The sequence below is a fragment of the Ictalurus furcatus genome, chromosome 13 (assembly GCF_023375685.1).
Source record: "Ictalurus furcatus strain D&B chromosome 13, Billie_1.0, whole genome shotgun sequence".
Classification (NCBI taxonomy): Eukaryota; Metazoa; Chordata; class Actinopteri; order Siluriformes; family Ictaluridae; genus Ictalurus; species Ictalurus furcatus.
In genome coordinates this window covers 13,233,796-13,247,184 of record NC_071267.1, presented here as the reverse complement: position 1 = coordinate 13,247,184, position 13,389 = coordinate 13,233,796, and positions in this window count along the sequence as shown.

Below are 13,389 nucleotides of genomic sequence, written 5' to 3'. Positions count from 1 at the left end.
GCATTAAAGCAGAAGAGTGCATAGGTTAGCATTTTGCACTTTGGCCTCCCAAAGAGATTCCCATTATCTTCCACAGTTGAGCCATTTGTGCAAGGCATGAAGCATATGTTCACTTCTTATCCTGCCAAATAACCACATCATTAAAAATAAAAATTTAGATGGACAACTTATGAATGTTTCATCTTACAATACCCAGCTAACCCACAAACTTTACAAGTTTCAAAAATGATCATCTTTGTTGCAGCGTCCTCCTTTTATCATCCATTTCACTCTTTTACTCGCTCACTAGGGGTTAAGTCTGCAAATCCACTATGACATATGTACTGTGAACATCACTTTAAATTTCTATTCTATTCTATTCTATCAGTTCTGGTCAGTGCCGTATAGAAGCTTACTTGTTAATTTCCTAGCATAATGATAAAAAATATGTTAAAAATCAAGATGCAGTGTATAGTCATGGGTATTTTTTTTTACTTCTTACACAACCACTGTATTATCTAATTTATGACACTTTATCATATTTATCATATTTAACACAAATATGTGTTAAATTTTAATCCAGTACCAAAGGCTAATTTTCCTAACTTGCATAACACTCATCTAACTAGCTGGTTAAAAAACAAACAAAAAAAACATGTATAAGGGTAAATTAATGACAGTCTATAGTGTGATTTCTTGATGAGTACATGCTGGCTATTTTTCTCTCTTATTTTAAGACATAATTAACATTATATTGTGCAAAATGTACTTAATTAAAATAATATTTTATTAGTAGTATTAAATGAACAAGTTTTCAGAGAAATGAGAAATATCAGAGCTTTAACTGTCTAAGACCAATCTATATACATTTACATAAAAGTGTGGTGTGTATAAAGTTTGCGGATACACTGGATAAAGTGTTGAAGCTGGGATGTTAAGTGTCCATGGTTCTACGTCACCAGGAAGTTCCACTTCAAACTGACATTGTGTGAAACGGGGAACAGGCCATGTGCACTAGGGTGGGTGAAGAACCTTTCCTTCAAAACTCACTACATACAATGACTAAAAATAATCCCTGAAAAACGTTTGGCCACAGACTTATCTGACGTCCTTTTTATGCCAGGTTGCCAAATTAGGCCTTGTATCCTGCACTGTACTGGTCCATATGCATGCCCATGTCTACTCTGATTTCCTTCAGTTGTCATAGTCAAGGAATGGGTTTCACCCGAGTATAATCTTATACAAAGGCTGTTGTTTTTGAATAAAAACTATGGTTTTATGTTTAGACTTGCATATGAAAAACACACAAGAAATTGAAAGTAAAAGTTCAGGACAAGATGACTATTTGTAGCCTGATATTTAAAATGCCTTAGACATCATGTGAAAACATTTGCACCTCATTTTGCTTTATTAGTGAAAATAGATTTTATATTTATAGCCATTATTAATAACACTACAATATATATGCTGGCACTTCCAAATGTTCAATGTGGCTCTCCATAATTGGAGAGCAAATCATTTTATTACAACTATTCCTTTCATCTAATTTACAAGCCAGCAGTCTACTAAGAAAATAGTAGCCCTAAATAGTGACCACAGTCAAGTGCACAGTTAGTGTAGTCTGTAGCTGTGGCTGAATGTGGCTAGCTGTAAGTCATTGTCAGACACTGTCAGATTTATACCCCTTGGCCCGGAGCCTGTGTGCCACATTGTGTTTGCCTACACCCACCCATATTAAATGATTTCTCACCAACCCCCATGGAATGCCTGGCACTGTGTAACACATAACCAGATGAGTATGAGGCCTCTTTATATCAGCTGCCACTCTATGTTTTTGTCTGTGCCTGTGCGTGTGTGAATGTGTCTGTCTGTGTGTGTAGTTTTTGTCTATTGTATAATTATTTCTCGGCTTTTTGTTCTCTTTGTGTTTTGAATGCCTTCCTAAACGTGCTAGTTCATATGTAGGTATTTGTTGTGCTGACGGTTGTTTGTGTGTGCTTTAATATTGCAGCCTGCCTGTTAGTCATTCCTGCTGTGTGTTTTGTCGTTGCCTGGATGCCTGTGTGTGTGTGTGTGTGTGTGTGTGTGTGTAGGACTGGGCAGGAAATGTCTCTGCTGGCATTTGAGAAACCCTACACGAATCAGTCCAACCGTGGCATGAGCACCTGCAGCCCAGCATCCTGCTACACACAGAGGCCTGCTTGTTTGTCAACAGGCCTTTTCCCTGTTAAAGTCAGGGTCTCTCCGTAAGCTCTGCGGTATGGGAGATCAGTCAGACTGGCACAATGGACTCCTGCTTTACATGCCCACCCTTCAGCAAAGGCTTTCTCATGCCCACACAGCTGCACCAGCCCAGCTGAGACTATATATCAGAAACAATGTCCCTACTTTTAATTCACCATCACAGTTTATCTCTGGCTACCAGACATACATCAGAAGATCATAAAGAATAACTTTTTTATTCTAAATCAAGAGATATTACAGTACTGGGGCGAACAGTAGGGTGTTGTTAGAGTCCCTAACACTGCTCATTTTGTTTAAAACTCAATTGTTAGTTCTGCCAATGTGTTGACATACACTTAGGCACATTCTGTTTTCCTGTTCATTTCTAAGTCAATATAAGGACTGCCTAAGGTACAAATGTGATTTGCCAGAGGATAATTATAAATATGGGGGTCTTCAGTCAATGCTAAAAAGTGAAGCGAAAAAAACAGAACACACGCTATGCACCATTTAAATATTTAGATATGATGTCTACCATAATTGCTATATTGATCCAGCTATGACATTGCAATCACTAAAAATACCCAACCTAAGAAATTAAATACAAAGTTTAACTAATTAGTTAACACACATGCCTACCCAGAAAAGCTACAATAGCAGCATATTAGTGATGTAACTGTATAAGAATACATTATTCTTAATAAACAGACAAATAGTTCTAAACAGATACAGATACAAAAAATATTTGTCTAGTTTTTTCCAAGTTGTTTTTTTTTTTAAGTTAGAAAGCTTGCCAGAAAGGATTGCAGGGCATGTGGTTGAGATTAGATGTGTGTATTGTAACACGACAAAAAAAGGATTTTACCTTCATGCAGGCACAAGCAAGGAGTCAAAGATGAAGCTGAAGGGACAAGCAAAAATCATGTTAATGAATGCAGTGCATTTACAGCATTCATTCATTCATCCTTTGTAAGTGCCTGGGTCACTGCACGTTTGCAGTGGCTTAAATTAGGCTACTAGTTTAGTTTGGTTTGGCTAACCTCTGATATAGGACACCAGAACTTCAGATTTAACTATGAATACATGTGCAGATATAGATATTTGGAGCAGTAAATATATACAGAGAGTGTCACTGCATTACACACCTAGAGCATACTTAAGCCTGAAGGAAATGGATGAAAATAGTTGCTTAGTAAATGGTTTTAACTACAGGTTTGGAGCATATCAGTGGACATATTTATTATACAGTTATAATCTATAATGTTCCTTAGAGACTCTCGGATAATTAAAAAAAAAAAAAAAAGATTTCTTTGGATAGTAAACGGTTCTTAGATTCCTTCTTGGGACCCTCTGGTAGGGAAATATACATATAACATTTAAGAGTTCCCCCAGTGGGATAAGCAGGAAAACATTTACTGGTTATAGATGTAAAATTTTTCTTCTAAGAGACTACTGTTATTGTATAGGTATAGGTATTGAATTAGCATACTGTATAAGTGATTCTATAACACCTGTGTGGAAAATATTTTGTTTAGTTCTAAATGTTATATTACACTCTTTACGCTAATCACATAGAAGGATTTCCTTTCCTTTCTTGTATTTTTTTTATGTTTTCTGAGTGGATTACTGCTAAATCAGTCCAATTGCAAGTTATAATTAGTCTGAAGCCCTATAAACCTGGCTATATAAACAAAGAAGAGAGTTTCCTCTAAAGCAGTATGGGGGCGTTTGAGAGCCCAAACAAATCGGCCTTCATGTTTAGCTTGGATTTATTCAGTTATGTGTTACCTGATTAGCTTCAGCTTGAGCACAGATGTTCTAACTCTTTAAAATGAATGGAGATGGATTCGGTGTAACTGATTTTGCATTTTTACATTTTGATCCATATTTCCCATGTTTTGTACTTATAATTAAACTCTTAACAAAGAAACTAAGTATGGAACTTACTCATAAATCTCTCAGTTGCATTGATTTTGATGGCTTGTCCATGTTCTTGCAGTAGCTTGTAAAGAATAGACCTTAACTTTCTGTGAACCCTGTAAATCATGGTGCAGGGAACGTGTGAACATTGGTGTGAATCCCTCATCACGTTACACGCAGGTCTGTAAAAAGCTGATGGAGGAGATGAGAGGCAGCTGGAATGTACACTGATCTTTGTGATCAGAGAGGCATGTGGAACCTGTGCTCTGTGAGTGTTCAGATAATCAAAAGTGCTATACATGCATCCAAGGCTTAGTATGCTTTTATACTTCAAGCCATCCACAGTAATAAAATATATCCATTGATAGTGACCACTGGTAGAAGAAGCACAATGGCATAATGGGAAGTCATTGGCTTATTATGTGACTAGGAGAAAAACGTTTGTAGTGTTTCTGAAATATTTCTGTATTAACTAGTAAGAAAGAAATCTATTTCCTAACCATTTACAGTGCTGTGAAAAAGTATTGCTTCTGTTTTTGTGTATATCTCATATTAAATTGTTTCAGAAATTAAAACAAAATCTAAGATAATACAAAGGCAACCTGAGTAAACACAAAATACAGTTTTTAAATGATAATGTTATTTATTGAAGCAAAAAAAGTTATCCAATACCAGCTGGGCTTGTGTGGAAACTGTATTTGCCCCTGTAGTTACTAATTCTCCAAATCTATGAAACTGCATTCATAATGGGGTTCAGCTGGACTAGATCCAACCCGGACTGATTACTGCAAACCCAGTTCAATCAAATCAACACTTAAATATAACTTTTTCAAAAGCATGAAGTTTGTTAAAAAGGTCTTACCCAGTAACACACTATGCCAAAACTGAAAGAAATTCCAGAAATGATGAGGAAGGAGGTGATTGAAATACATCAGTCTGGGAAGGGTTACAAAGCTATTTCAAAGGCTCTGGGACTCCAAATGACCACAGTGAGAGCCTTTATCAACAAATGGAAAAACTTGGCACACTAGAGAACCTTCCCAGAAGTAGCCGACCTTCCAAAATTCCTCAAAGAGCACAGCAACAACTCGTCCACTACAGGAACTACGAACCAAGGAACTTGGTTGCAGTTATTGCTGCACAACCAGATTTTAAGTTTAAGGGGCAGTTAGTTTTTCACATGGGTGATGGGTGTTGGATAACTTTTTGTTGCTTCAAAAAATAATAAAATAATAAAAACTGTATCGTGTGTTTACTCGGGTTGCCTTCATTTTATGTTGTATTTTGCTTGAAGATCTGAAACTCTTTAGCATGAGATATACACAAAAACAGATGAAAAAAGGGTGGGGCAAATACTTTTTTCACAGCACAGCATTAACCTTTTTGATTTTGTAGTCAAATTACCACACAACCAAGCAGACCTGCTGTGACAAATAAAAATGGCCCCCAAGGAAAACACACACATACGCAACCCCTGAGTAAACAGCTGTAGCACTTAATCAAATTATAACTCATTCTAATGCAATATTCAGTACTTCTTTAATAGTCCTTCTTCTTCTTCTTTTTTATTTTCATTTTTTGTGCCTGACTTGTGTGGCATCTTAGCAAATTAACATGAATGAAAATAACTAATACCCCTTTAAACAATGAAAAAATGTCTGTAATTAATCATAAAGGTTTCAGTGGACTGGGAAGCAGACCACACCATTTTACAAAATAGTTGCAAATGATGATTGATCTACATTTTTGACCATCATATTTTGAGCAAATAGCTGTATTTCAGACAGGTTCATTTGGCATGTCAGCGGATTACTAAACTCTCTTTGGCCTCCTACTTGTCCTTGACCTGGTGACAACTTCCTCACTAAACTAGATATATAATTGTTTACTGCAAAACCTCCTTAAGTAGGAGAGTAATAACTAATTGTCCAGGAAACAGAAGTACCACTGTCTATCAGTAATCTAAGGCTTTATTCATTGGGCTTATTTGAACATTGTGTGTGCTCCAATATTTGTCCTACCATAAATAAAATGAGGCTACATTTACCATTAAAATGTGCTTTTTATGCTAATGAATACTTTGAATATTTTCTTTTCAGAGCAACATGCTCTGTTTCCACTCTGCTTTTCATACCATTACAAATTATTTAAAAGAAACATGGCCCTCCACCTCAGGACTGAATGCAGGTACACTGTGATGTCAGACTTCTGCCCAATGTCACTGGATGAAGTCAGTAGGATGAGATCATTTTTCCACTCACCCTGCACAGTGGACCAGCGTAAGGGACACCTTCAGCCCAGAGTAAGTAACAGAGACTCATCAGGTTCAACTTAGATGAGCACGCACTATCATGTTTTGTCACCTACCTGAACCTCATGCTAAAGCTTATCACACTACTCAATATGCAGTTCTGATTATAGAGCCTCTTTCTATATATCTACATTACAATATAAGCTGCTTTTTTAAAGATGTGACATGGGCCAACACCATGGAGAATCATATAATATCCAAACCCAATCATCATCTCATTCTGGTCTGCCCCTAGTTTATCTATCACAACATGACATCAGCCTTTGTCTCAGTTACACATCCTCCCTAGTGTCCTGATGGCTGAGATAACACAGGAAAGTCACTGATTAGCTGGGAATCTCGTTACATTAGAGCAATGGATCCCTCCCTTCCTCTTTGCCCTAATTGAGATCAACAGAGGCAAAAAAGCAAGCAGGTGAGTGGAAATGCATCTCTCTCTCTCTCTCTCTCTCTCTCTCTCTCTCTCTGTTCCATGTCTTATAGTCTTCCTGTCTCTCAGATACTCACTCTGCACAGGCTCTAATTTTAGAGTTTTCTTGACCTTGCCAATCACTCTATCCACAACCATCTTCGAGGCACAAATGAGTTACCTATATGTTGCAAATCAGTTTGAGGGGACCTCTGAATGGACCAATACATTAGTAGGGTTCAGTGACCCAGAAAATGGGTTTACACCAAAGAGGAAATGATGTCCAGTAATTTAACTTAGACTAGTTTAGTGTGTGATGTTCTTGTTGAAGTTCTTGAACAATCTACAGAAAAAAACTTTTCCTCTTCCATCAATCACGCCCATGTGGCGCTGGTGTAGACTGGGTGAATTCATCCTTGGATAAATGAAGGATCATAGCATGTGTCTTTCTTCTTTGATCTCTCTGAGGTGCTGATGAGTTTGAATTATAGCGCTCATTATATAGGCTTCCACATTTAGCCATAACACATAAGTCATAAAGAGATGACACCTGCTATGCTCATCTGCTTTAACCCATCTGAGCAACATCTAGCTTGCTTGTTTCTATTGTCTACAATAGGGATTGCTTGAGTTTATACATTGGCTTGTTGATTGTGATTCTTATTAAGTATTTAAGAAAAGTCACATGTGTTTTTTTTTTTGGTAGAGCAGCCTAACCTGAACATATTATGTTCCCCATGCTATTCATTTACAACTGTCATTGTTTTTATCTTACCTTGACTATTGTTATGCATTGCTCACAGGAAATCTGACAACTTCCACAAACAAGTTACAACTTGCAGAATGCAGCAGCACACATATTATAACATACAAAAAAACAAGATCATATTAAACCAGTTTTCAGATCACTCCACCAGCTTCCTGTTTCCTTTAGAATTGATTCTACAATGTTATTACTAGTTTGCAAATTTCTTAATGGTAATAAAATGTTGTTTTCCAAATTGTGTTGTAAGATCATATAGTGATAGCCTTGAATATTTGTTAAGCTATATTTATCACTGATTTTTTGTAAAAAAAAAAAAATAAAATAAATAAAAATAATAATAATAATAATAATAATAATAATAATAATAATAATAATAACAATAATAATAAAAAAATAAATTTTTTCACTTTAGCTTTTAACTAGCTTTGCTTTACTTTTACTGGTGTGTTACTTTTACATTACTTTTATAGTATTATAATTATTATTGTAGTTGTATTTTGTTTGCAGACATTTTTATTATATAGTTTTATCATTTTTATTGTCATAAATTTGTTCTTTCTGCCACTCATATTATTTATTTTATTATAATTATTTGCCTATTTTAATAATATACTACCTTTTGTTTATTTATTTTTTCTACTTCACACTGTAAAGCACATAGCTCTGTATTTTCATGATGTATTAATTATTATTATTATTATTATTATTATTATTATTATTATCACACAGAGGACATTTAGACACTTTGTTTGCTATTAAGTGGTCACCTTGCTATGAAAGCTGGTATGTACAGGAATTGTCAGATATTTAACAACGGACTACATCATGTGATAGCTCAAGTGAATTGTATTCATTCCACATAAAGCTCTGGGTGTCAGGTTGCTCTTGTTCTGCAGTATCATACTCCAGGACATGGTGCCAAGGTGAATCTCAGTCACTGTATCCAGTGACCCTTGATCAGAATAGTGGAGTGTATCACCTTTACACCAACCCATCGCATCTCATTCAGCTCTGGGCAATCTGTGAGGCGGGAAGATCTCTAGTTACCTATAGCCACACAATATGTCCATGCAATGGGGAAAGTCAACAATACCCTTTTAACACAAACAGCAGTAAAGGACAAGTATCATCAGGTCAACAGTAGTGTGAACACAGTTATATAAGGACATCATAAAAGTTCTGCACATATGTCATCAGACAATATTTACTGCTGCAATCAAAATTATTCAACATCCATTGCAAATCAGGCTTATTGTCAAACTGTACAGACTTTCAGCTGTTTGCAATGAACAAATCAAACAAAAGCAATCGTTCAGCACAACGAATGCTTCAAGTGGTTTCCCCAAATTCAACTGAAAATGCAACTTATAATTATTTCTCCAGTTTCAAAATTATTCAACCCCCTGAATAGAATCCCTCACAACAGCACAAATATGCAAAACAGGTGTTGTCTCAAGCACACCTGATGCAACTAATCAAAGGCTTCATTAGTTGAACCAGGTATGCTTGAGCTGGAACACATGAAACTGGCTAGGGGCAAAAAATTTATGAAATACCTGAACGGGGCAGAAAAAGGAAGCTATCAACAGCTGCAACCAGATTCCCGAGAAGGCAGGTTGTGAAAAACCCTCGAGTGCCTGCAAAAGACCTGCAGCAACACTTGGTGGCAACAGGCTCTGAGGTTTCAGTGAGCACAGTAAGGTGCATACTAAACGCAGAAGGTTTCCATGCCAGAACTTCAAGACGTACACCACTACTGACCCAAAAGCACAAGAAAAGTTGGCTCAAAATCCCATAAATAAGTCACAGAAGTTTTGGGATTCTGTTCTGTGGAGCAAAGCTGGAATTTTTCGGCACGATGCCTCAGCGGTATGAAGAAAGAACACTCTGTCCACAGTCAAGCATGGTGGTGGCTCAGTGATGCTCTGGAGCTGCTTTGCATCCTCTGGCACTGGAAACCTGTAGCATTTAGAAGGCAAGATGGATTCCCTGAAGTATCAGGAAATCTTAGAAGAAAGCGGAATGCTGTCTGTGAGGAAGCTGAAGATGGGGCATCAACAGGACAATGATCCCAAACATACCTCAAATTCCACCAAGGCTTAGTTGCAGAAGAAGTCCTGGAAGATTCTACGGGGTCATCACACCTGACTTAAACTCCATAGAAAATCTCCGGTGGGATTTGAAGAAGGCCAAGAATATTACTGAACTGGAGGCCATTGCTCATGAGGAATGGGCTAAGATTCCTCAGGAACGCTGCCAGAAGCTATGCAGCTTGTTTGCAGCAGGTCATAGCAAAAGGGTGCTCTACTAAGTACTACAGATGTCTGCCATGAAGGGATTGAATAATTTTGAAACTGGAGAAATCCTTATAAGTTGCATTTTCAGTTGAATTTGGGGAAACCACTCAAAGCATTGGTTGTGTATTTCAATTGCTTTTGTTTGATTTGTTCATTGCAAACAGCTGAAAATCTGTAAATTTCGACAATAAACCTGATTTGCAATGGGGGTTGAATAATTTTGAATACAACTGTATGTGTGTTATGGATGTCAGGCAATGTTTGTTTGAGGCAGACTTCTCTGACTTCTCTTCTCTCTAGCTTTCCAGGCAGATATACTGCATATAGCTTTAGTGTGACAAGCATCAAGGGAGTATCAAATTTATCTGGATTTATTGATGCAAAAACTAGCATGTCCAGATTAAGGTAAGCATAAATGTGATTAAAATCATGGTAATTAAACATATTGATTCTCGAGAATTCTTCCAAGCCTAGTATTAGATTCTTTAGTGCAGTGGTCACCAACCTTGTTCCAAGAGCTCTACCTTAATGAAGACTTTAGCTCCAACCATAATATTGCCCCCTGACCATCTAATCATTGCCTTAAGAAGTTCATGATCAACTAAAACAGGGGTGTTAGATTTTGGTTGAGAGATGAAACCTGCAGGAAGGGAAATCTCATATAAGAGGGTTGGTGGCCACTGATTTAGTGGTATCAGACGCCACCAAGTGGTCAGAAATGGGATAAATTTACATACAGAAAATTCACATTCCAGTGGAATGCTACATGTTATGATATGCTGAGATAATTTCTGAACATTGCATTACTGACTCTGTGTAACCAAGAACTGCACAACTTTTATTTTGTTGTCTATGATGTAGCAAAAGCCCACAGTAAATCAGAGAGGTTCAATTAAACAAATGGTATTAGTTATTAGTATTGAAGTACAGTACTGTGCAAAAGTTTTAGGCACCCTATTTGTTAGAACAAACTTTGTTTGTATTAAATGAAAAATTTATATATACATATATATATATATATATATATATATATATATATATATATATATACATAGTACATTACATATATTTTATGTATTGTATATACATTTAAAAAATTATATATTTTTTATTTTATGACTTCTACATTATCAAGTCCGTACAAAAAAACAAAAAAACATTTTAGATTCCCAAATTTAGTTTTCTAGCACAAAATTAAATGTTACAGAAAAATGTTTGTATGTCAGTAAAGAAAGCAGTATATTAAGAGACCACTTTTCAGACAAAAAACACAAGGATGGCTGCTGGGTTTTGCTGCAAAAATAAGAAGCAAGTGCGACAGTCAAAGTCTCCATAAGAACTGTGACTGGTTCTGCAAGATGCTCAATAAAACTTACAGCTAATTTCCTTATAAAACTGTAGAAAGTGTACCTGAGACTACTATTTTTATTTTTACTCACACCAAACATTGACTTTGTTTCATTTACTACTATTTACTGCTCTTTATGGTATTTTTTAAAATGTAGAAACTTTTCATTTCATTATTTTGAAGGCATCTTTCCTCTACAGCAGGGGTGTCCAATCCTATCTGCAAAGGGCCGGTGTGGGTGCAGGTTTTCATTCCAACCAAGCAGGAGGCCCACCTGATTCCTCCAGTTTAATCAGTTGATCTTGTCTTTCAATAGACTCAGGTGTGGGTTCTGCTTGGTTGGAATGAAAACCTACACCCACAACGCCGGCCCTTTCCGGATAAGATTGCTTATCCCCTGCTCTACAGCATTTCTTTGAATGTGCCTAAAACATTTACACAATACTGTATATATCTGGGGCGCACGGTGGCTTACTGGTTAGCACGTTCGCCTCACACGGGTTCGATTCCCGCCGGGGCCATGTGTGTGCGGAGTTTGCATGTTCTCCCTGTGCTGCGGGGGTTTCCTCCGGGTACTCCGAAGGAAGTCCAAAGACATGCATGGTAGGCTGATTGGCGTGTCTAAAGTGTCCATAGTGTATGAATGGGTGTGTGAGTGTGTATGTGATTGTGCCCTGTGATGGACTGGCACCCTGTCCAGGGTGTACCCCGCCTTGTGCCCGATGCTCCCTGGGATAGGCTCCAGGTTCCCCCGTGACCCTGAAGAAGGAGTAAGCGGTAGAAGATGGATGGATGTATATATCTGTATGACAAGAATGTTAGTATGTTAGTTAGCTGTTACTGTATGGCTTTATTGGTGATAATTACCTCACAATTAGTGTGTTCAGATTAAAATTTTGGTTAAGAAGAGGTTCCACTAGATGGCAGAAAAGATCACACTGATATAACTGTTGAGCTTCAAGAGGAATTACATTGTTAATTACTGTTTATTACTAAAATAACAACACCAGATGTACAGAAATCAAAGTAACCTGGGTTACTCTTGTAAAGTTTTCATTTTTTAAATGATGATTATGAATATGAATATGATAATTCCGTTGATGATGATGACGACGACCATGATGATGATGATTATTATTTGTTGTTTTGAACAGTAGTAGTAACAACAACACAAATAATAATTTTATCTTGTTTGTGCTATTGTTAACTGTGATGATACTTTGTAGTATGGCTTTAACATATTTGTAATATAAATATTTTGTCTTTTTGAAAATGTGAAGCCAAATTGTGTGGATAGAGTAGGAGTTTGTGTAATAAGACACTCCCACCTCATGGGATTTAGTGGGATTTAGAAATATTTTATAAGCGTGAGTGGTGAAATCCAGAGAGACTGGAATTACTTCATCCTTTCCAAATCTATCAGAACCAATTATAGCTCCGTATGGTGTGAATATACACACACATGCACAGACAAACATATATGCACGCACTCATGCAGACACACACACACACACACACACACACACACCACACATTTTTCATAATACTCTCATGTAAACATCTCACTAAATCTTCTTAAACATTATATCTTTCATATTTTCCAAGATCTAAAGTAAACAATGAAAGAATCTCTCTTTCACCCGCATATCTGAAGAAAATATCTTTATCATCTGCTCCACCACACACAATTCTCTTCATCACCTCCTCTTCACCACTCATTTTCCACCTTTTCTCTTCACTTTTTCTTTTCTATCCAGACTGTCTGCCTTTTCCCTTCCTTCCTCTTGTTCTCTGCCTCCTCCACAGCTTGTCTCGGGTGAAATACGGGCCAGAAAGATGAGTGAAAGTTTGGCTGGAGAGAAACACATGGGCTTAGTGTGACGTGTCGAAGGCCAGCAGGTAATAACAGGAGCTTTCTTTTTGGAGCAGGCAGCAGGATTTCAGCAGCATTTTGTTTTTCTGTTGCTGAACACTGCATAGGCAGCAGAAGCCATCTCATTTCTTGTCTGTTTGCCCTGTGGAACATTCCTCTATTCTAGTTATAGTTGTTTTCAATATTATTTATTTTTCCTGTTAAGGTAACTTTAGGTAAAAAAAAAAATCAGAAAGAAAGTTTCACACAGAAATATCAATACT